The sequence below is a fragment of the Ambystoma mexicanum genome, chromosome 1p (assembly GCF_040938575.1).
Source record: "Ambystoma mexicanum isolate Mex_15411 chromosome 1p, UKY_AmexF1_1, whole genome shotgun sequence".
NCBI classification, from domain to species: domain Eukaryota; kingdom Metazoa; phylum Chordata; class Amphibia; order Caudata; family Ambystomatidae; genus Ambystoma; species Ambystoma mexicanum.
Window position 1 is genome coordinate 1,131,637,326 of NC_090921.1, and position 22,246 is coordinate 1,131,659,571.

The following is a 22,246-nucleotide window of genomic DNA, read 5'->3' on the forward strand; positions in this document are numbered from 1 at the left end:
CTAAGTGGTGCACCCTTTTAGCCCCCAGGGTTCAGAGCGTGTTACAAATAAACAAAACTAAACTAAACTGATGTGCACCATCCAGAAATTAATAACGTGTGGCACAAACACATGCGCTCAGTTGGGAAACAGAGGTGTAACGTTAGCTATAATGTCTGCTACCTCATCCCCCATGGGTCAGGAACAATCAAAATGCTAGTACCACAGGAGATGCCATCCTTGGAAGCCCAGTGTTTGATTCACCCGGCACTGTGTCAAGCTTGAAGTTTGTTCCAGGTGCACAAGGTGCAAGTTGTATTAATGGACAAGGATGAAGAAAGATTTGCCAAAGAAGATAGTGCTCCCCAATGTAAACCATGACCCATGCTGAAAGTGAAGGGAGTGCTGTTTATATCAAACAGATGGGAGAAGGCGGTTGTGAGCTGCACGGCAGGGGGGTTGATTGATTCATTTTTAAATTTCTTAAGCGCAAACGGTCACCCAAAGGTATCTTGGCAGGTTTTGGAGAAGAAGTGATATGGAATGTCATTAAGAACTGTTTCACAATATGAGCCACGCATGTGTCAAAACTAACATGGATTGAGACACGAGAAGTTCCAGTGCAAGTTCAAGCAACTGATGTATATGCGTTTTGCTGTCGAGGACATGGGACAGTTCCCATTGGGAATAACATTAAATGTAATAAGACATTGTTCATCTCAGACCTCGCTAAAGGAACAGTGGCTCTTTTGGGTCTCTACTGGGTATGTGGTCAGCAAAAACACCTGCGCCTCCCACCACCCTTGCAAGGCACCTGTGCATTGACTACATTGCACCCATCCATTCTTGTGGTGCCTGAAGCACATCTAACAACTGCACTCAAGCCAACCACAGGGCAACAGAACCACATCCCGACCCAACCCATGCAGGCAAAAAAGAAGAAGCGATCACTGAAGATACAGAAGAGGATATTGTATTATTTGTCTTACAATTCGTCCAAGTGGCTTCAAGCCATTCCAGACAAATACCATCTTTATACCAAAACGGAAGCATGGAAAGTGTAGCAGGGATGCAGGCTGAAGATTGGTTTGACACACTTTTCTCATGGGCCTCGGAGCCATGGTGAAGATTGTGGGGTTTAATGATTGACCCAGCACACAAAAGGAAAGTCCAAGTTAGGCCTCCATTGAGAAATGCATGTACTTGAAGGACGCGCACAATGGCAGAGTTAAAGGCTAACCTTAAAACTGCAATCCTGCTAAATATGCCTAGCAAATCCAAAGATATGTACTTCTACAGATGATATAAGAAAGATTTGAAAATCGAGAGCACAGTGTTGGCTGAGAGATAAATGCAGCAATGTCATCAAAACTGTCAAACATCAAAGTGCTGTGCACCCTAAGTTTTAATAAGTGGGCCTTGCATGCAAAATTCAAAGACATGTGAACATCCTTCCTTTCAGGTAACTAAAACCCACTTTTCAGCACAAAAAATGGGCACCAGATAAATACAAATATATTTGTGAGTGACACAAATGAACAGCAGCCGTTCACAAAAAGTTGCCACATTAATAAATATTGCTGTTTGCAAAGTAAAATAAAAACTCTGAAGTAGCCAAAATGACATTTCTAATGGATAGTGGGGCTGACTGCAACACAGAGATTCAAACAAATGTTCACCAGTCCTGGCTGTGCTCAAGCCTTCCCAATTGATAAAGAATTGCTTTGAACTTTTAAAGCCCAAGCATAAGGATGTGGCCAGAGCGTGACAGATATGTATTGGTTGGCTGTATAAACAGAGGCTGCAATCAAGTGAAGCTGAACTTTGAAAAATACCCTAAATTGAAGTAATGTTGTGGACTTAAATCCTGACTTCACTGGCATGCCATAATGAAAGATATCATCTTTGCTGTCTCCCTTAACACAGCTTTTTGGCCGCACCCGAGTGATTGATTATTTTATTGCATGCCTGAATTAACAGCCTAATGCAAAGGCCTAGGCCATATAGTTTCAGGGAACTGAGACCAAGAAACAAACATGAAACTGCTGTTTGTATCTACATATACATGGTCAATTGACTTTAATTGAATATTTCTATTTATTCAATAACTTTGAGATCATAATAGTTATAATCTTGTGGCTGGTGTCATTTTAACAGTCATATCAGGGCAATTATGATGAGATCTGGTTATGAAGTTTCACATTGCTAATTATGTTAGTTTTCAAATAAAGGATAACAATCCGTAGTTCACCTGTGCATTCTCTTGCTGAAACGAGTGTGACCTCTACCGATTTGTCTTTAGGAGGGGAATATTCATATCTATATATCATGGCATTTATTGGTAAATTACACAATGTTGCCATGTAGAGACTTTTTGGGTAAAACTGGACATGGGAAAACATGAGAATTTCAAAGGGGAGTTGCAAGATTTCTGTTCTGTACTCCTGAGCACATCCTTAGAGAGGGGCTGGACTTGGGAGGTGGAGAGACATCTAAATGTCCAATCCTGGTTTAGAGATCATAGGTTAGCACCTCCTAATGTTTATTTTCCAAGGGAGGGACTTAGAGAGTAAGACAGTCTTGCACTATGGAAGAGGGGGCTGCCGAAAATCACCAAAGGAGATCTGCTGAAAAATCATCTGGGTGGAAATATTGGACGAGGGCTGGAGATTCCTATTGCTGGGAAGACCAGAAAACAGAGGTTGTGATACTTACTTAGAGCCCAGGGAGGGATGAATGTTGTAGGATCCCATCGACTGAAGTGCTGGCTAGAATCCTGTTTTTCCCCAAAAGCAAAGTACTGCTCAGTCTCCATTAGTACCAAGCCAGAGAGTTGTAAAAGTAAGAAGATTGTCCAACACAACCTCAGTGTGGGGATCAATTTAATTAACCTATTCCCTTTCAATAGGGGGCTCCCTTCCATAAGTGGGTTGGGGGAAACTGTGTAGACCCTTAGCATATTTGACTGTATATTACTTTAATGAAGTTCCAAAATGATTGGCGCAGGATTGAGCTTGGAAGAATTCAAAACTTTCACCCTACCTCTTAACCAGAATAATGTTATAGCCAATAAATTGGGGTATCCTTGCCACCAAAACAAAATGTATAATTGTTACATTGCCAAACCTTGCTTTTAAAACAAAATTGATTAATATCACCATTCCCAAATCCTGCCATTAAAACACAAAGGTGTTCATTCCATCCCCAAACCTTGCCTTTAAAACACAGATGTGTCTGTTCCATTTCCAAACCTTGTACCTAAACAAAAAGGTGTTTTTGCCACCAAATACAATTCCCTATGGTGACCACTACTTAAACATTGTATTTAAAAAAAGGGGACCTTTTGCCCAAACGAAATTCCTAAACTGTCCACCCTCCCCACACCTGGGCTTTTAACAGAGGGGTGCTTACTATCAATGAGGCTTGGGTTTTTGGTGCTTGGGAGAGAAGTGCTTTGAAAAACAGAAATCTCATGTCTCCATCATGGTACTGTATAATGTGTAATTTGTTTTAAAACCAAACCTGTGCTTGTTTGCAATCTAAATCTTCTTAAGTCATATTCGCCTGTTTATTATAGAAAATGACCTCATTGTGTTTGGATCTTTGCTTTGAGCCACAAAGAAGGTGGAGTGTGCAAGGTAAACAGAACTTCATTGAACCTATCCTTTAAATAAATACACATTCTTTCTGTATAGTGGCCTAGTTCTTGGCTCATTGTTGGCATTGGGCCGATCCATCGGGCTATATATGAGTCATAAGTAGGGCATATTTGAATCAAAATTATGGTGTATTGTGGTCCCGTTTAACTGGGAGGAGAAGGCACTCCCTCTGTTGAGTGTTATCTCTCAATATACTGTTACAAATTGGGGGCTCATGCCGGGTTTTCACTTATTGTCGTTTGACTCATGACTAGTGCATTGTGACAGAAGTTGTTTTTGCTTCGTTAAAGTGCCAGAAATACTTGATCCCTGTGTTCCAGGGAGGTATACAGGTAAAAAAGGAGATTAATTAGAATTGATTTTAATTTGGCATTGTGCATGGGAATCAAGCAGGAACAGGGTGATTTGCCCCTGCCCAAATATAGCTTCACATTTTTGCAAAAAGCCATTTAAAATGACTACCGTAGAAGTATGTAATGTCAGGAGGCATTTTCTGGCTAATCTTTTCTTTCGAGGAGAATGGAGTGAGGGTGAAGAAGGGAGCTGACAGACTAAAATGAAACAAGAACTCACATCAGCCGGGAAATGATATTTGGCGGGATCATGGCATTTTACAAAAAGCATTAGAGGCATTTTACATGACCCACAATGCTCATGAAGAAGTTATACAAATGGCCCAGCTCACAGCTTTTCTATATGTTTATCTTTTCATCTGTAATTGCTGGAAGAGCGAGTGCAAAATAGGGAGGCTTGTGTGCTGAGTCAGACATAGAAATATACAAAGGTTCAGAAAGCAATACGACAAAACACAACAGTCAGATTTTTGAAGTAAAACACCAAAACCTCATTGAACAGTTACAAAATGAGGTAAAATCACACACACAGGACAGGTCAGAGTGCTGCACTGAAAGATACATGTGAAAAGAGTGCAGAAACTGTAAGACACCTCTAATGCAAATTGAATGACCAGACTGTTCATAATAGATGGTTGTTAGATGACATTACGGCCCTCAAACATCACATTAGGTGATTAGAAAGGGAAAACAGTCCGCTCATCATCAAAGAGAAGGACTTACAAAAGAGGTTTGACACAATGCTTCAGGATTTAAATATTCTGAAGCATGAAGCAAAATAATGCACAACTAGGTAAAGACCAAGATGCATCAACATTGGAAAGGGAGGCAGAGAAGGGTCAGTCACATTCTCGGGAAAAGACTAGAATGAGGCAAGAGAACATGGAACTTGTGGAGCATGTGAAGCAGGCAGAAACTGACCTGTCTCAGGCAGTGAATTGTATGGGCCCATTAAAAAAAGAGATTTGTTTCTTGAAAGACGAGACCCGACAATATGCACTCATAATACAGGACTCTCCGAAAAATAATTAAGCATTTCAGGAGGAATTGCAGCAAATGAAGGGTTTATTGGTGGCTTAGAGTAGGGTGCTAGATACTAGCTAGTCCTTGGTGTCAGAATTAAAAAGGCCAGCTCTCTGAAAACCACCAGGAAATAAGGAAAGACAGAAGCACGTATGAGAGTCTTACATGGGAAATTGAGAATTATAAACAGGCTTTAAGGCACCCTGACCCATCAGGATGTGGGACAAAGCCTACTGGTCAATAACATACTCATATTCTACTTTCTACGTCAAATATACATACAAACCCAGCCACCCACAATCAGAAAACAAGCACCCTCATAACACACAATAAAATGGACACCACTGCATCCCTCCCACCAATTCGAATGAATGGACCCTTGCACTGTGGGCACACTGGGAAGCTTTTGATGCAAACCTCCTAGAAACAACTACACACAGAGCTGAAGGAAGGGGCATCCCACCTTGATCAGTTGGGTAATGATCTTACTGACCCTGAGATTGTTGCAATGGCTACTTGATAAATGGCCAAGCAGGTCACCAGATTTAATGCTCTCAGAGCTCTAGGACCTTGAGTGATTCAGGAGGGCTGCTTGGAGGGACCAGCATGGCCGGTAGTCCCTGGTCCAGTTCCACAGACTGTTGAGTTGCCTTCTCCTGCGGGAGATGGGCCAGTAGCCAATGAGGACCCAATTTGTAGCAGGGGACTCAATGACTTCAGAGTGGCCTCACAGAGCACAGGGACCTGAGGTTGAGGAACAGGTGAGCTCAGATCTGAAGGGCCTACCCAAGCTGAATGACTTCGCACCAGCTGGGGCCCAGGTCAGACTGACTTCTTTGAAGCAGAAGCAGATGGAGGAGCAGGCCAGGGGTAAGGCCCGTGGACCTTTCTTCAAAGTGTACTGGGAGGATGGACTCCGTTACAGTGAGACAAAAGACTCTGAGGGTGAGGGTACCAGAAGGTTGGTGATTCCACAATGCCACAGAAAGTTCCTTTTGGATTTGGCTCACCAAATTTCTTAAGCGGGTCACTTGGGAGTGACTAAGACATTGGACCGGTTGTCTGCGCACTTTTACTGGCCATAGTTTGGCAGAAAAGTTAAGGAAGCTGTTGTCCTGCGGACTTGTCAGGATCCTGGAAAGTCTGGTAGTGCCACAAAGGCCCCCTTAAGTCTGCTACCTGTGGTTGGACGGCCTTTTGAGAGAACAGGCAAGGATATTGTGGGTCCTTTTGATCCTCAAACCAGCTCAGGGAACAGATAGATCTTGGTGGCAGTTGACCACGGCACAAGATACCCTGAGGCAGTCCTTCTGAGAAGCATCAAAACCCTGTTGGTTGCATAGGCTCTGGTTGGGATATTCTACCATGTTGGATTCCCCAAGGAAGTCGTTTCTCACAGGGGATCATTTTAAGGTGTCAACCTTGCAATGGACTTGTCAGAACAGCAAATGACAGACTGTCGCCATTTACTGGGACCCTTTGCCAGTCTGTTTTCGCTGACTCCAGGATGCGCATATTGGTACAACCATGATGTGGACACTGGAGACAGTGAAGAGTAGGATTCACTGGATGCCAGATTAGGTCAGGGACACCATTAAGGACGTAGTTTCCAAAATGCTGTCCCTGTTACTCACTGCCGTTCTGGCTGGGTCTCAGGAAGAAGAGCCTGAGGTCAATCAGGCGGAGGTAGTCGAACAGGAACACTCAGAACCCCACTCTAGCCCGGGTTTGACCTGAACCCAGGCCTCCTCAACTCGAGGGAACTCTTTCTTATGCTACACCCCTCTGCTGATAAGAGATAACAGTCAGAGGAGTGATTCACACCCAAGAGCGGGGAACACACGCACCTCTACACCAGGCTGTGAAAAGAAACAACAACTGATTAGAAGGAAGAGTGAACAAGAGCAACAAAACAGGTTTCCCAGTGTTCCACAGTGTACCTTAATCTGAATGAGTAGCAACCCAGAGTATAGACCTAAGAAAGACAGAAAACACTCATTAACCTCCTACTTCTAACAATGTTTATAGAAGAATCAGGAGAAGGAGAAGCAAGGCTTACCACAGAAAGGGTGTTAGAGCAGCAATGTAACAAAAGTAACCAAAGATAGGGAACAACGGCGTGGATAAACTAATAAACAGTTATTTAGTGTAGGGAACTAGCCCAGATGGCACGAGGGTCGCACTAGAGCCAAGTTGGTGTACTTACTCTGCAGAGCATTCAAGTGTGCACGTTTATCAGCCTTGATGGATGCAATGTCCCCAGTTGCCAGAAGGAATGAATGAGTTAATGAAGGTTGACTGTGGTTTTAAAGAGTGATATGCTTGGTGGTTTGTATGCAATAGGGTAGCAATAACGGTAAGGCAAGGTTAACATGCACGTGTGAGCCCCAAAGGAATTTCAATAGAAAAATAACCTTAAGGGAAGGCTAAGAAGCATGTGAGTCCCAAGGAATTCTTACCCTATGCCTCAATGGCGTTTGATCGCAGATGCCAGGAATACCGGAAGGTTGAGCAGAACGTAATCTGCTTCAATTCTGATGTGGCAATGGTAAGCCAAGATGTGGCTCATGTCAGAAATAATCTGAGTAGGCAACAGGAAATCCAAAGTGTTTAGGAGGAGGAACCGTAAGCAGTCCGTGAGGTGTTGTCCGAGTCGGCAATAGGAACTCACAACAATACGAGGTGAGGGATGAGATTTCCGTAGAAATGGTCCGAGTCATCAACATGAAAAAAAAGGTATCAACGTCACAACAAGAAGCAGTGTTGTTACTGTGAACACTAGCTTTATGTCTTGAATTTGGGGCCGAGTCTCGGAGCCCCCATTACTGGTGGGATCATGTGATCCATCAGGTGATGCTTCACACGCTTGCTACGTAATGCATTGGAGGCAGAACCTAGTCTCCACGACAATTTCCAACGCTTCCATGCTGGCGCAGAGAAGCAATGAGAATGCAGGAACACGCGTCGGTTAGCGCGACGTCTGTGCCGTAACCTGCGTGAAACAGCATCTGCATTTAACATGTATTTGCTAGCCAAAGACATCATATGCGCAGGTACTCACACCGTTTAAAACTGTTGCCATCGTAGGGCCAGGTGGTGTTCTTACTGGCAGTGCCTGGCAAATGCCTATCCCGTGCCTATTCAGAAGGGAAAACAGTTAGCTTTGCCAGTGCCAGCTGGTTTCCGTTTTGCTCCTTATATGACAGTGCATATGGTCAGACGTTGGTGCTTTGCTAGCTGTGCTTATGGAATCAAGAAACACCTCACGGATTAGGCCCAACAAGGCCATGCCTGAAAATGTCAAGGCTGGGATGGCGACATCAGCTCTTCCTATCATGCGTGCTTACCATTGGGACTCCTCCCTAAATGTAATGTATATGTGTCTGTGTTGAAGCCTAGCCTCCACTGCCAGAACTTGGAATGATTCGGACTGATAAGTACTGACTTGATTATTCTTACAGTTTGAGCGACAATTAGCAGAGAATGCATGACAACGAAATCTATTATAAGAATTGTGGGACTTGTTTGGAAGTTATAGATGTAACCCCTTGGTATTTACGCTTCTCCTATACCCACACTCAAAGGTCATTGGAACCCCATGATTGCAACCATGGCCCACCCAAATTAAAATTACCTTGTCATCCTGGCCTCCACAAAGTCTATCATTGGTGTCTCTGTGCCTCAAGACGGGCCTCATCACGAGTTGGGTGGGCCAGCGTTATTAGCCCTAACGCCACACCCACCGGCGCTATTAGCGCCGGATCACGGGTTTGGCGGAACGGGAAATCCCCATTCCCCACTGAGCCCGTTCGGGAATGCCCCATTCCCCATTGAGCTCAATGGGGAAATTTTGCATTCTTACCGCCGGCGGATTTCCCGCCGGCAGTAAGAGCGGGAAATTTCGACAGATTTCCCCCACCTAAGAACTGGGGGGAAATCAGCTGAAGCCTTGATTTGGTGGACCCTTTAATGTGGTGATAATAGCACTCCCGCCGCATTTAAGGGTTACCGCCAAACTCATGATGAGGCCCAAAATGTTGTCATTTGCTGTAGCTAGGAAAGAGGACCAGGAGTTTGTGTGAATTCATAACCAGAAAAATCCATAGAAAAGCAGGAGCACAATGTTTATGCTGTTAGTCATACAAGGGGAGATGTGTCTTATTCTGCTAAGGGTCAAGTGTTGCCACTGTTCAGAAAATCATGGCTCTGACATTTATGGAATGTTCCTTTCTCTGTGTACCTTTCCCTGACAAAAAACATATACATGTGTGGATTATTTCAGAACTCCACCAGACCGTTTTGATTGTTGGATATTCACACTTTCTTAACTTGTTAACACCCACACCACTGCCTGTCTTATGTGGGACCTAAACATCAATGTCAGATGGCCATAGGGCCAGCAAGGACAGACCCCCAGGGACCGGGAATGGGGATGTGTTTGTGAGCATTTGGCATGGTGGCACGACAGAACCAGTACTCGGATTGAGAATCCAGAGGCCACTGCAGCAGATTTGTCAGGGGGACGGTCTAAGATCGGAATGACCCTGCAGAGATCAGGGCAGATAGGGCACTTAAATACCTTTCTCTGAAAAAGCAGCAACTCTGCCCACTGAAACCAAACCAGCGTTTCAATGTGGGTAGCGAGGCCAAGCAGTCAGGATTACGTCTATTAAAGGGCAGCGATACAGTGAGCTGCTATAGATGCCTTGACAATAAAATACTTAAATTAAATGACTTGTAATGGCAGAAATGTCCACAGCTATAGCAACCCTCTGGCAGAAACCTCATATATGAAAAGCTGCGCGTTGGACGGAGGGCACCATTAATGCACAGAGCAAAAGTACAATCTGTCATAGTCTCTAAAGGTTTCTTCAAAGGGGAACACTTTCAGAAGTGGACTGGGAAGAGGCCCTGGAAATAATTTTCAAAGTGGACCCATGTTACACATTTTCAGCAAGCCCAACCATTTCTCTATGGCAACATTTGAAAACACCACACAAAAGAGGCCCAGGGTGGAGAGGCCCACCGGGAAATCTCCAGAGTTGCCTATGGGCCAGTCCACCCCAGGGCACTTTCTGCAGTCGACCCTCCAGTACCTCGTGTTGCCAGGCCTGCTCTTGAGGCGGGAGGATCGTCACCGTCCGTAAGATGAAACCGGTTTCATGACTGAATGTGGTCTGTGACTAGATGCCCCTTTGCTGCTTTGCATCTTTTGTGAAATTAGCAGTTTTCTCGCCCTCCCTTCCTACCCCCACCTCCTCCCGTACCTACACTGCTACCCTTATGGGCCAAACCACCAAAGCACCCGAGCTGCTTCCCAGTTTGCTGAACGGTTCACCCTCTACCTTCGGTTTGTTTTAAGTGGGATAATTATCCGGTAAATCTCATTTATCTTCTGTGCGCGAGTCAGAAAGGCTGGCCTTCAGCCCCCCCCACTCGGGGGATTATAACCGGGCAGCGCTCGCGCAATTTCCATTCTTGGTTATCTCACACTGTTCTTGGATTTAATTTCCTCCTTCATACAAAACCTGTACAGCGTCGTTTTTCTCCCTCCACAAAAGCATGCTACTTTTAACACTGTTTTACGCTCTGCGACAAGAATTAAATCCTGGGCTGTTTCTCAAAGCAACTGATCTTCCGAAAAGGGCAGGTGGAGATTGGGGAGCAATGTAGGAAGCAATTTCCTTCTGCGGGGGTGGGTAGGCGTGGGGCCGGGGGGGGGGGGGCGTCCCCTAGTCCCTTCAATCCCCTCAATTCCCTGTTTGGGAGATTTCCACGCCGACCCCCGTGGAGGAGCTATGAATTCTGATACCTCGTCAATATGCAACGGGGCTTCCAACGGAGCCATTTCTTACCGAGATAGACAGGCTAGGAGGGGAGAGAGCGCACCAAGGAGGAGGCTGAGTACAGATGAGGAAGGTTGGAAAGACTAAGAGAGGGGGAGGGGCGGAAAGGGCATCTGAGGGATAGGCCGAGTGCTAAAAAGAGATAGCTGGCTAGCTAGAAGAGACACGAGAGATCCGGTGATGGGGTGAAGAGAAGGCAAGGGAGAGCTGCAGCAGGCCTGGCAGAACCATGGCTAGAACAGAGCTATCTATACATATGTTATGCTATTGGGTCTTTATATGGCACAATCACTGCTATAAGGTCTCTTGGCGCTTATGAAATAGTGGACTTGGAGAAAAATGTGGGAGAGGGGAAAGGATCGCTCAACTCACTGTAACACGATTGACCGGACATCAACACGGCGGGTGTGGCCATCTAAGGGGAGGAAGCTCCATCCTCATTGAGTTTGGCCCCCAAATGCTCAAACAAGTCCTTGGAACAAAGAGGGTGTGGTGGGACTTTCCTCATGGAGATATAGTTGTCAATTTTCCTCACCAGCTTTCAGAATGGGCCTGTAGCCCAACTCAGGACAGTGGGTGTGCTAACCCCATGGACATAGGAGCCGAATATTGCAAGTGGAGCGCAACTCTAGCTCCTTCTGACACTCAGTCCTGTGGTGGGACATTGTGTGACGGATTGCCATCTGCGAGGGTGTGGAATTTCTCGCCTTTTCATTTTTATTAAAATATAATGGCGTGGGCAATTCTGCTTCTGAAAGGGTGGCCTGTTAATCAAATCAGACTTTCATAAATGATTCATCCCAAAGATATAGTGCACACATGTGCCTTGCTGCCTGTCTCCTGATATTCACAGATCCATCTTAGCAATGTCACAGAGCAGGTTCAGAGATCACATGTGCATCCCTGAGAGCTACTGGGACATAAAGTCAATGGTGGCTTTCTAACAGTCTTCACCTCTGATCTAAATTCTGATAATCATATGCCTTAGTCAATCTGGTGGAAGGTTAATCTTTAAATATAAGTTATGCATAGTTGTGGAATGGTGACTAAAAGCACACAATTATAATTGTTTGTGTTACAGTTATTTAGAAACCTTTCACAATGTATCATACATCAGGAACAAATGAAAAATCAGTGTAACAATTCTCCAAAAATTATTAATGCAGTCTAAAACGTAACTAAATCAATAATTAAAGGTATTTGTTCGCCAAACATAAGGTGATTCCATAAAAATCCCACTGACAGAGGAGTAAACTTGTTCACTTATTTATTTTTTTTAAATCATAATTTCTGTGTCATCTGAGAGTCCAAAATTAAATGTTTCATACTTTCTATTACGTTAGACATTTTACATAGTGTACATGTATGATATGATAGGTTATTTATAATGTGCTTAACACCCAGAGGTTTCTAAGCGCGGACCCGGGGTTCGAACCTATGGTGCTCAGCGTTGTCTAGCTTCCAAGGTGAGCAGGTTGCCCCTGGGCTATACTGCAGAGACAAAAAAGCAGCAAAGTCAATGTTCCTCTAAAATCGTACACTTCCAATGTAGGAACCATGTTGAGATGAAGACTGTGGCAATAAGCCACGAGACTGCGTGTCAATACCGCCCCAGGTAATGCACCCGGGGCCGTAGTTACAGGGCCGAGCATAGCGAGGGCCTTAATGAAGCCCCGGGGGCATTACCACAGGCGGTATTGGCCCGCAGTCGAGGGGCTTATTGCCATTAGTACCCCGGCCCATTAGACCGGGGTACTAATTGCTTTTTTTGTTTGTTCTGAAACACATTTCGAAAAAAAAAATAAAAAAATAAAAACGGCCGCCGGGAAAGGGAAAAAGTTGTCTGTTTTCCCTTTCCATGGCGGCCATCGGGAGCGGGTGCGCTGGGAACACTTTGTTCCCAGCGCGTCCGCTCCCGAGATAAGAAGAAAAAAGAAGGTAAGTGGGGTGGGGAAGAAAAAAAAAAAAAGGAAAAAACGGACCGCTGTCTCTGCCGGGGGACGATTGGAAGCCTCCAGCTGTGTGGAGGCTTGGAGTGGGGATGGCCCCGCTCCGAGTCTCCACACGGCTAGAGGTTTCCATCATCCCCTGCCGGAGACTGCGAGATAGAAGGTAAGTGGGGTGGGGTGGGAGGAGGGAGGAGGAAAGGGGAAAAAAAATGTCTTACCTGAGTTCCCGGCGGGGGGACGAGGGAAGCCTCCAGCCATGGGGAGGCTCGGAGTGGGGATTGCCCTGTTTCGAGCCTCCTCATTGGCTGAGGGGCTGCCACGCCCCTCGCCGGGAACAGAGTAGCCGGCACGCACGGCGTGGACGGGAATACCATGTGGTATGGCTCGTAAATGAGCCAATCACCACACAGTATTCCCGTTTAGCCACACATCCCGGGTACTAATTAGGTATAAAGACCTCAAATCGAGGACACAGAAATTCAACTATGTAAGGCAAAATACTTCCTGTGGGTTTGTGTAGATTAGCATATTCTTTAAAGAGGGAGTATTCGGCTTTACATTATTTTGTCTCACACCAGTCCATGCTCAATAATTTCCTTTCTAACTTTATAGGATTGCTTACCACTAGCTTCTGATTAACGCCCACTTTGTCAATAAGAGAATCTTTCATGTCTAGTAACTGTGTAACTGAGTGACCGATCTGACTATCGTACCTTGTGCAGCTATCACCCATGCAGCAGACATTGTCGACCTCATCAATACACAAAACCTTGATGCCATCTTCATCACTGAGACCTGGCTGACACCCACCTCCATCCACATCCTAGATGTCCTTGTCCCCAACAGCTACAGCATCCAACACAGAGACTAGCCAAACAAGACAGGCAGAAGACTCACAGTCATCCACAAGACCTTGTGGCCCAGCACCAGACTTCACGTCAACAGTATTGGCTCCTTCAAAATCCTCTCCTGCCACTTCCCGCTTTCGCCAACGGATACAGACAACTTTCATCTCATCTTCTCACCACCCAAACCCAACACTGCCTTCATCAGAGAGTACAGCAACCTGGTCCCCACCATATCCCTCATGCATGCCAACAACATCTTCCTAGGCAACTGCTACCTTCCAGGAAACAAGGCCACCAAAGCGATGAAGGAAGCTCTTCTCTGCCTTCTCGACACCCTCAGCCTCACACAGCACACGAAAAACCCGATGCACGAGAAAGATAACATGCTCAACCTAATCATCATATTAATTTATTTTGGCCGGTTCAGACCATAAAAGACAGATGAAATAGGATTACAAAACACTAGAAATCAATAAATAAAAGTTAAATAATAAAAATCAGGCATGAATGTGAGCTTAGAGCCCTTTGTACGAATGCAATGGATGGGATGCAGAATAACTCTGACACCAAACATCTGAATCAACTCAGGAAGATGGCAAAGTTTTAAAGTTTTATTAACAATTGTCTAAAACATGGAGTTACAACGGACATCAATGGACGTTCGCTCGAGCTCTCATACATTTCACGAAAAATCATATTTATATACTAAAAATGTATCATAAGTGGCGTCATACTGCGTAGCAACTGAGAAAAACCTAAGAGAAGGTTTGATAGGGTCAAGGGGAATATCAAAGTATACTTTCTATTAGAGGTGAGGTTGTGATTGGATGTCTACTGTCAATATAAACATGAATAAATCATTTCAAAAAGTCCTGGTTAGAAGAAGTTTAAGGCTGATGTAGAGGAGCCTATGCCCTCCGCTTGCCTGAGCTGAAAGAAATCATGGATAGCCATACACTATTTTTCTGATGGTACAACACAGTACCCAAACTGATGTTTGGCACAATGGGTGTTTTGTTGGAATTAAAGGGGTGTACCACCTTCATCAGGTAGATGATTTCTCTGTTCAGCCCTAGAGGAAGTATGACAATAAATGGATGTCTGGAAAAGTATACAGGTGTCATAGTTTGTAGTAGCACTACAGCTTATTAGACTCAGTGAATCTAGGTTATCAGAGCCAGAGAGAGTGGACCGAGGACAGACCCAACATGTTGTAGGACCCATCACCCAATGTGGTCACTAGGGGAGTGCAACACATCAAATTGAAGAAAATAATAGTAACCCTTTGCATCAAGATGAATGGAAAATGCAAGGGGGTTAGTACATAGGAAAATGTGAACAAAAGTGCAGAGAAGTCACCCAGCCTGAAATCAGTGGAATCCTGCACAAGGTGCAGCGAAAAGGATCAGCGCAATTCAGCACTGCTTACCTGAATAGAGTATTGTGCTCTTAGGCAAACTGTGGTATTCCAACGGTATGTTAGTTCACAGGAAGAATGATTCAGTTGAGACAAATGACACCAAATACTTGAGTGTTTAATTCATAGAAAAGGGTACACACATTGGTGCACATCTGTAGTTTTAAGCAGCTAGAGCCCCAGAAGAAAAAAGAAACAGAAAATGACCCTCAAGTGTCATTAAGGAAAAGAACCTTTAAGCAGAAATGCAAGATGAAAAGCTTCTTACCTACATGTAGCCAAAACGCATGGCAGAAATATTTGAAAGCACATGTCATCGAAATCACGTGATTAAGTAAACCTCTACAATTGGTTGGCATGCTCGTGCCATGTCTGGAACATGCGGTTCACTTAGCAGCACATAAACTCATACTAAGGTGGCAGAAGGTAGACTCGACTTTTACCTTCCCGCCCCATTAGCCCAACATCTCTCATCACCCATGCCTTCTACCATGAAGATTGTCTTTGAACTTGGCCTTGCAGAGTATTCTTGTCTATGGGAATATAAGGGAGTGCAAGCACGCACTATCATTGTTCTAGAACTCCAAGCTCAACTCTATTACCATCCTTGGCTCACGTAACAGGAGACCACGATTTGGACCAATTTGTAGCATTTAAATGTCTTAAATGAATAAAACTTGGCACTCTTGGTGTACTTTCTTAACACCTTAACAGAGGATTATTCATCTTCTCACGTTTGCTGCCTTCAAGAATAGACAACAAGTCTTGAAACCAGGCCAGACAGCTTTGCCATTCAAGTCCGTGATCTAAGCTAATGTTTGCCGAGGCACAGCTCTCGGCCTTTCCTCTGCATGGGTCTGGGCTTACTAAATTCATGACACTGATGTCCAATTTCTTTACAATGGCAGCTCTGCCTGCAGTCTATTCAGTATGTATAGCCAGCTTCTATAATCACTTAGTCTACTTGCGTTGCTGCGTCTGTACAGTTATTGAACAGCTTGCATTTTCTGCAGAGCGTCACACACGCACAGTCTTCTCTTCGCATATGAAAGTTTACTTGATTCTTTACTTCGTCATCAGTTTCTATAAGGTTCTTACATTCTCTTCACTCAGTCTTCTCAGTGCATCACGTTCATCTCTTGTGACATCACCAGCTCCTCTTTCGCTCTTTTCATATTCCTTCAGTGAGTTTCTGCCTCAGATGGTCTTCTCTTCGGGAATACATTTGGTAGGGCTTCCTCAGAGGGTACCTTTTTTCAAATATTTGTTGTTATATGGTCCCAACTGCTGGTGTGAAGCATAGCACAATCTCAGGCTTCCAACATACAGGACTAGGGGGCGGAATTTCCTGCAGAGGCATGCAGCTGCTCCTCTACAAATGCAATTAGCCAAATACAAATGAGCAAAAGTCATCATGGTCACACATTGGGGAATGAATGCATTGGATCCCCTGTTGATTTACTCAATAATGCTTAGTGAATAAACGTCATAATTAAAATTGAATACAAACTAGCAAAATTAAGAAAATATCAATTTACAATTAATTATAATCAAAGTTAGAAACCTTAAGTACAATAGTACAACCCAGTTATCATAAAACACACTTCACTGCGTCAATGTAGGTTCTGCCAAGGATACTGCCAGGGCTGCAACACGTAATCCTCCATACTGTGGGTGGCCAATTGATTCTCACCCGCCAGACACAGAAAAAGGCATCATTGACTCGTCTTGTGGAATATTGGATAGAAAGAGTTTTTAAATACATTCTTCTGAAATCCCAATACTTATGGCAGAAGAAAATGGAGTGGACTACGCTTTCCACAACGTTCAGGCAGTTTGAGCATTCCGGAGAGTTGCCCGAATTCCATTTTTTACATAGGCTTTCAAGCGGCAGGGTGCAAATGCGTAGTTTCATGTAAATTGCTCTCTTGCATTTAGGCTGCATCACATCCAAATACATCCAAACCATGTTTTCTCTTTAGAAGCAAATAGCTGTTGAGGCTACTTGAATGTGGTAGTTTAGCAGACATTTCTCTTTCCTATCTTCTAGCATATGCAAATTTCAATTTTGCTTTGAAGTTGGTAGGAATTGATTCTGGGTTGTGCCAAAAATTATCCCACCCCAGCATGGTTAATTAATTCTTTATGGCCACAAACCAAGCAAGACTCGAGCCACAAGCTTGCTTGGCCCTTATAAACTTTCAGGGTGACACTCACCGGCCACGTCCCATGTTCCTGCACAATTCTAGAAAAAGTGCCACAGTATCCAGTTAATTTGAGTGCAGCACGCTTGTTTTGGTCACCCCAAGAACAATTGGCTTTTACTCTCAGCCGTAAATAATCGTACCAGTAGACTTGGTCAATAAGCCCCTCTTTCAGGTTGATCACAAGTATAGGTCATTCTTTTTGCTCTATGCCTACGAAAGACTATTAGTTTTGTTTTCTGAGTGTTTATAGCCAGACCATTGCCCATACAGAATTCTTCAAATATATATAACTGCTTACGAAGGCCCATAGGAGTTCATGAGAGCAAAACATCATCATCGGAGAACAAGAGACTCTGAATGTTCTCATCTGCCAAGGTAGGGGCATCTGTTGACCCAGCTAGCAATTTGTCAATTACCCCATTTATAATTAAACAAAATAGTCTGGGGGCAAGGACACAGACCTGCCTTACACCAATTTCGACATTTACCCTGCAGGTTTTTCACCCATAAAGGGAGTGCCTTATTACATCACCATTATCTGCATACAGTGGCTGTACAGCTCTCGATATGGATGACGGCATCCCCAGATATTTTAGCACTGTCCATAGTTTAGCTCGCGGAACACTGTTGAAAGCCGTTTTCAAGTCAACAAAAGAGGCATGTATGTTCCTCAACATGACGTTTTTCTCTGTAATCAAGTGAAGCCTGAGGCATTGGTTCATATAGCTAACATTTTGAGGAAACCCAGTCTATAAGTGACTTAGGGCCCCTACCTCCAAGATACAGGCCTCTAAATGTGCCAGGACCACCTTGGCAAACACCTTGCCCCCCACATCAAGAAGGGTGATGGGTCTATAATTGGATGGAGATGCCCTATCCCCCTTCTTGAATATGCGGACAAAGAAGGCCTGGGTCCCGGATTGTGGCACCATGCCTTCTGCCAATACCACATTAAATAGTTTCAAGAAATATGGGTTCCAGATATCCACCTTCTGGTTAAACATGTCATTTGTGATCATATCTGATCCTGGGGCTTTCCCAACATTTTGTAACTTGAGCGCATCCCTGACTTCTTTCAGAGTAAAGGATAGGTTGCTTTCATCTCCATGGGGCTCACACCTACTATTGCTAAAGACAGTTCTAGTTTCTTCATACACATTTTCAAAATGGGAAATCCACATTGCTTCAGGGATAATGTCTTGGACCACATTTTTCACTCTGAGTTTTCCCACCCCAATGGACTCCTAAACACGTTTTGAGGTGTTTGAGTTAGAAGCCGTAAGAATGGCATCCCATAGGTGCTGCAAATGTTCTAATTTCTTGATTTTTAGCAGTTTGTTGTATCTACCTCTTGCTTTGCTAGGGCCATTGAGCCCCCATCCAGACTCCCTTGGCATGTTTGATTGGCATAGTCTTGGCCTGTCGACATTCCCCATCATACCAAGGGGTGTTGATGAAACTTTGACGGCAGACCAAGGCTTGATGAAGCAGCCTCCCAATATCTAATCGTCAGTGCACTGCCTTTTTGCTCTACTACAGATCTCCCCTCCCGCTTGACTGGTCTGACCTCCCGCCTTTGCCTTCCAACATCATGCAGACCACCCCAGTCAAGAACTCCCAGCAGAAACCCATCAGACAAACCTTCAGGTCCTTCAAGAACTCTCTGGTGGAAGTGCTCATGGAATACCTTGCAAACCTCCAATGCACATAGACCGAACACGGCCAAACAAACTGACTCTCTACTGGAAGCCCTCAATGCCACCCTATCAGCCTCCATAGACTCACACATGCCTCTGAAACAACTCACCTGCAAACCCAAACCGTTAGCACTCTGGTAAATGCAAGAACTGAACCTCAGCAAAAGAGACATCAGGAAACAAGAGAAAACCTTGTGCTGCTCCAGGACCTCATCCGACCTGGCGCTCCTCAAGGAACTCCAAGCAACCCTCTGACAACTAATCAAGACAGTCAAGGCCTCCTTCTATCTGAACACCATAGCAGAAGCTGACAATAAAAGCAGAGCTCTCTTCTAAGCAGTCAAGCACTGTGTCAACCCACTACCCGACCCTGACATACCACACTCCATCAAAAGATCCACCACCATCAACACCTTCTTCATTGACAAAATCAGCAAGATTCGCCAGCACATAGACATCAGTTCTGCATCCACAGTCACACCTCATGTTCCTTCTCACGAAAACTCCACACCCTCTACAGCAGATCTGGTAGAAATCCTGGCTGCCCTCAAAGCCACATCGTATACAGATGACATCCTCCCTGCATCCAAACATAAGATCCTCCCTGCAGAAGCCCTCCTTCCCTACCTGGAGATCATCAACAGCTCCCTAATTCAAGGCACCTTTCAATCGACCCTAAAGACAGGACAAATGCTCCCTCTACTAAAGAAACCCATTGTGGAGTAGCACCTGGAACGTTCCAAGTGCTGGACAGGATTACCACAATAAATTATTTCAGGCCCAAATAACCAGACAGACTCAAAGAATATGGCAAAACACTACTTTATTATCAGTTCAATAAAGTATGGAAACCTGGCGAGCATAACAAATCGCAGCTCACACACTCTCAGAGCATTTCTATTACACAAAAGGCTTTATATCTTGATGTACATCAGCTATGACATAATTCTACGTGGAAAATAGTAAAACCTTTCAGGCAGAGGGATTGGTTAAGGGAACATACATACCTATATTTCAATTAGGTGTTAGTAACATCATTGGCTGCCTCTCATCTGGTAGGCACACCTTGATCTACCTCGTACTACGGGAGTTACAGGTAATAGCAGAATAGCAGCAACAGATTGGTTTCTGCAACAATGTATAGTCCATCATTACATAGGCCATCCTGATTGGTTGGCGCTCTCCGCCAAACTTGGACATTTGGATCGTTAGCAGCACGTAAGCAAAACAAATCCCAGGTGCAGGGAACAATGTCAGACAACTGCCCACTTGACAACTGCCCACTTGGCCAATTAGCCTAACATCTCTCATCAGTTAGGCCCAAAGCCAAGGCTTCTTCTTTGTAATTGACCTTGCTGACTGTTCTCTCATTTCAGGACTTTAAAGGGGGCAAAGGTACATTGCTATCTTCACCTGGAGCTTTATGAATAGGCCTTGTTTTCTGGTCTTGCACCACGTGTGAGGAGGAGACCATGATTGTATCCTTATTTCTATTTAGTGCAATTTGATTCAATGATATTGGGTGCTATTACTCTCCTCAGCCTCTGGAAACTTGGTTGCTCGATCTTGCATATGTTTTCTGCATCTTTGATTGACTAATACTAGGCACCCGCAAATGTTGACTCCTTTACTTAATCTAAGAGTAATATGTCATACGTACATGAATTATCCTCTTAGACTCCTTTTGTGCCTTGCAGTTGCTTCTTGCCTCTGCTTCCTTGATCCTGAGTCAAACAAAAATTATGTGTTCTTGCAGAAATTTGTATTCCAGTGCATGTCATCTCTGCAGCCTCTGTCTTCCTCCTTGAGGCTTCTCGCTTATTATTATACGAAAACCGACGTCCATCTTCTCTACATGGCTGCTTTACCCATGTTATATTTCCTATGTTTTTGCAAACTTCTATGTGCCTCATCTTACTTACATTTCTACGTATATACATCTACTGCATTTCTTCTAGGAAGCCACCTAGAAGAGGAGCCACCTTGAAGAAGCACAAGCTAGAAGGCCAGTGCAAGTGAGTTGAGGTCTACTAAAAAGGGGTTAAAATAGTACTCCCCAAGCTAGGAAGCACCACAAAGGGCAAAAGGTAGATGTACCCAAAGCCCCACAGTACCTGTCAACTGAATAATCTGTTCCCGCTGAATGTCTTCCTGTTTCAGTGTAGCAGACTCTTGTTCCTGGTCCTTGGTTGTGGTGATGAAAGGGAGGACGTCTGGCGGGCTTCTGCAGCAGCACTCAAGAGAGGGGCCATGCAGCAATGGATTCTCCCTGATTCAGCAGCCTTTTGTGGTTTTGTCACCTTTTTATCAGAGCCAAAAAAGAATGAACAGCTCCGGTTAGATGTTACTTGATCCCTCGGTCCTGGACTCTGGTGAGGGGACTCTGTAAAAATATTTCCTGCTTTTCTAGGGTCCTCTGGATGCCCATAAAATGTTGGCTGGGTTTGCACTTCCGAAGACAATGCACTCGATAATGGTCAGGGTTCCACGGGCATTGGGATTCGGCAGTTTTGGTAAGTCACAGCAAGTCATGGGTTACAGGAAAATGAAGCTTGTATCACGTCTTGTTGGTCTCATCAGCCGAAGCGAGTAAGTGATCCCATACAGGTCTTCCCAGCCTAAATGAAAAACCGGGGTCAGCACAGCGGAAGGGCTTCACCGGGCACTTTGCGGTCCAGGGGCGTGCTGCTGGCATCTCTTCACATCTTCTTCATTGCATGTTGTGCTCCAGTGGAGGACTCTGCCTCTAGTCCCAAAAACCTCACCCTTTAAGCAAGTTGCCATTCATTTACAGCCCTAGGCTGTCAATCACCCAGCAGGGTGGCTGTCCTTCCGGACAGCCATCCGTCGAATCAGAATTGGTTTCACTCAGGCACACCTAGAGACAAAGGCAAAATGCAAAAAAGACTCAGACCTGATTCAAACACAGAGTAAAAGCCCAGAAGGAGCTAACTAACAAGAAATGGCGATAAAAGAAGACAGGGGCCATTTTGAGAAAATGGTCACCCTTGGGTGCTGTACTGCAGCTGAGAAATCAGCCTGCAGATACATGGCACAAGGTAGTAAAAAAGAAACCGCTGCAACCAGCCTTTCAAGTTAGTTAGTTTAACAGAATATTACATCAAAAGTGGGATAAACGAGTCACTAAGTAACCGCTCAACACTCCACATAGGGTGGTGTGTGATGGACCCACAAAAGAAAAGGTAAGTACGACAGGGGTCATCTTAATATTCTTGGGACCAGTAGGTCACCCAAGAAAATGTAGTTA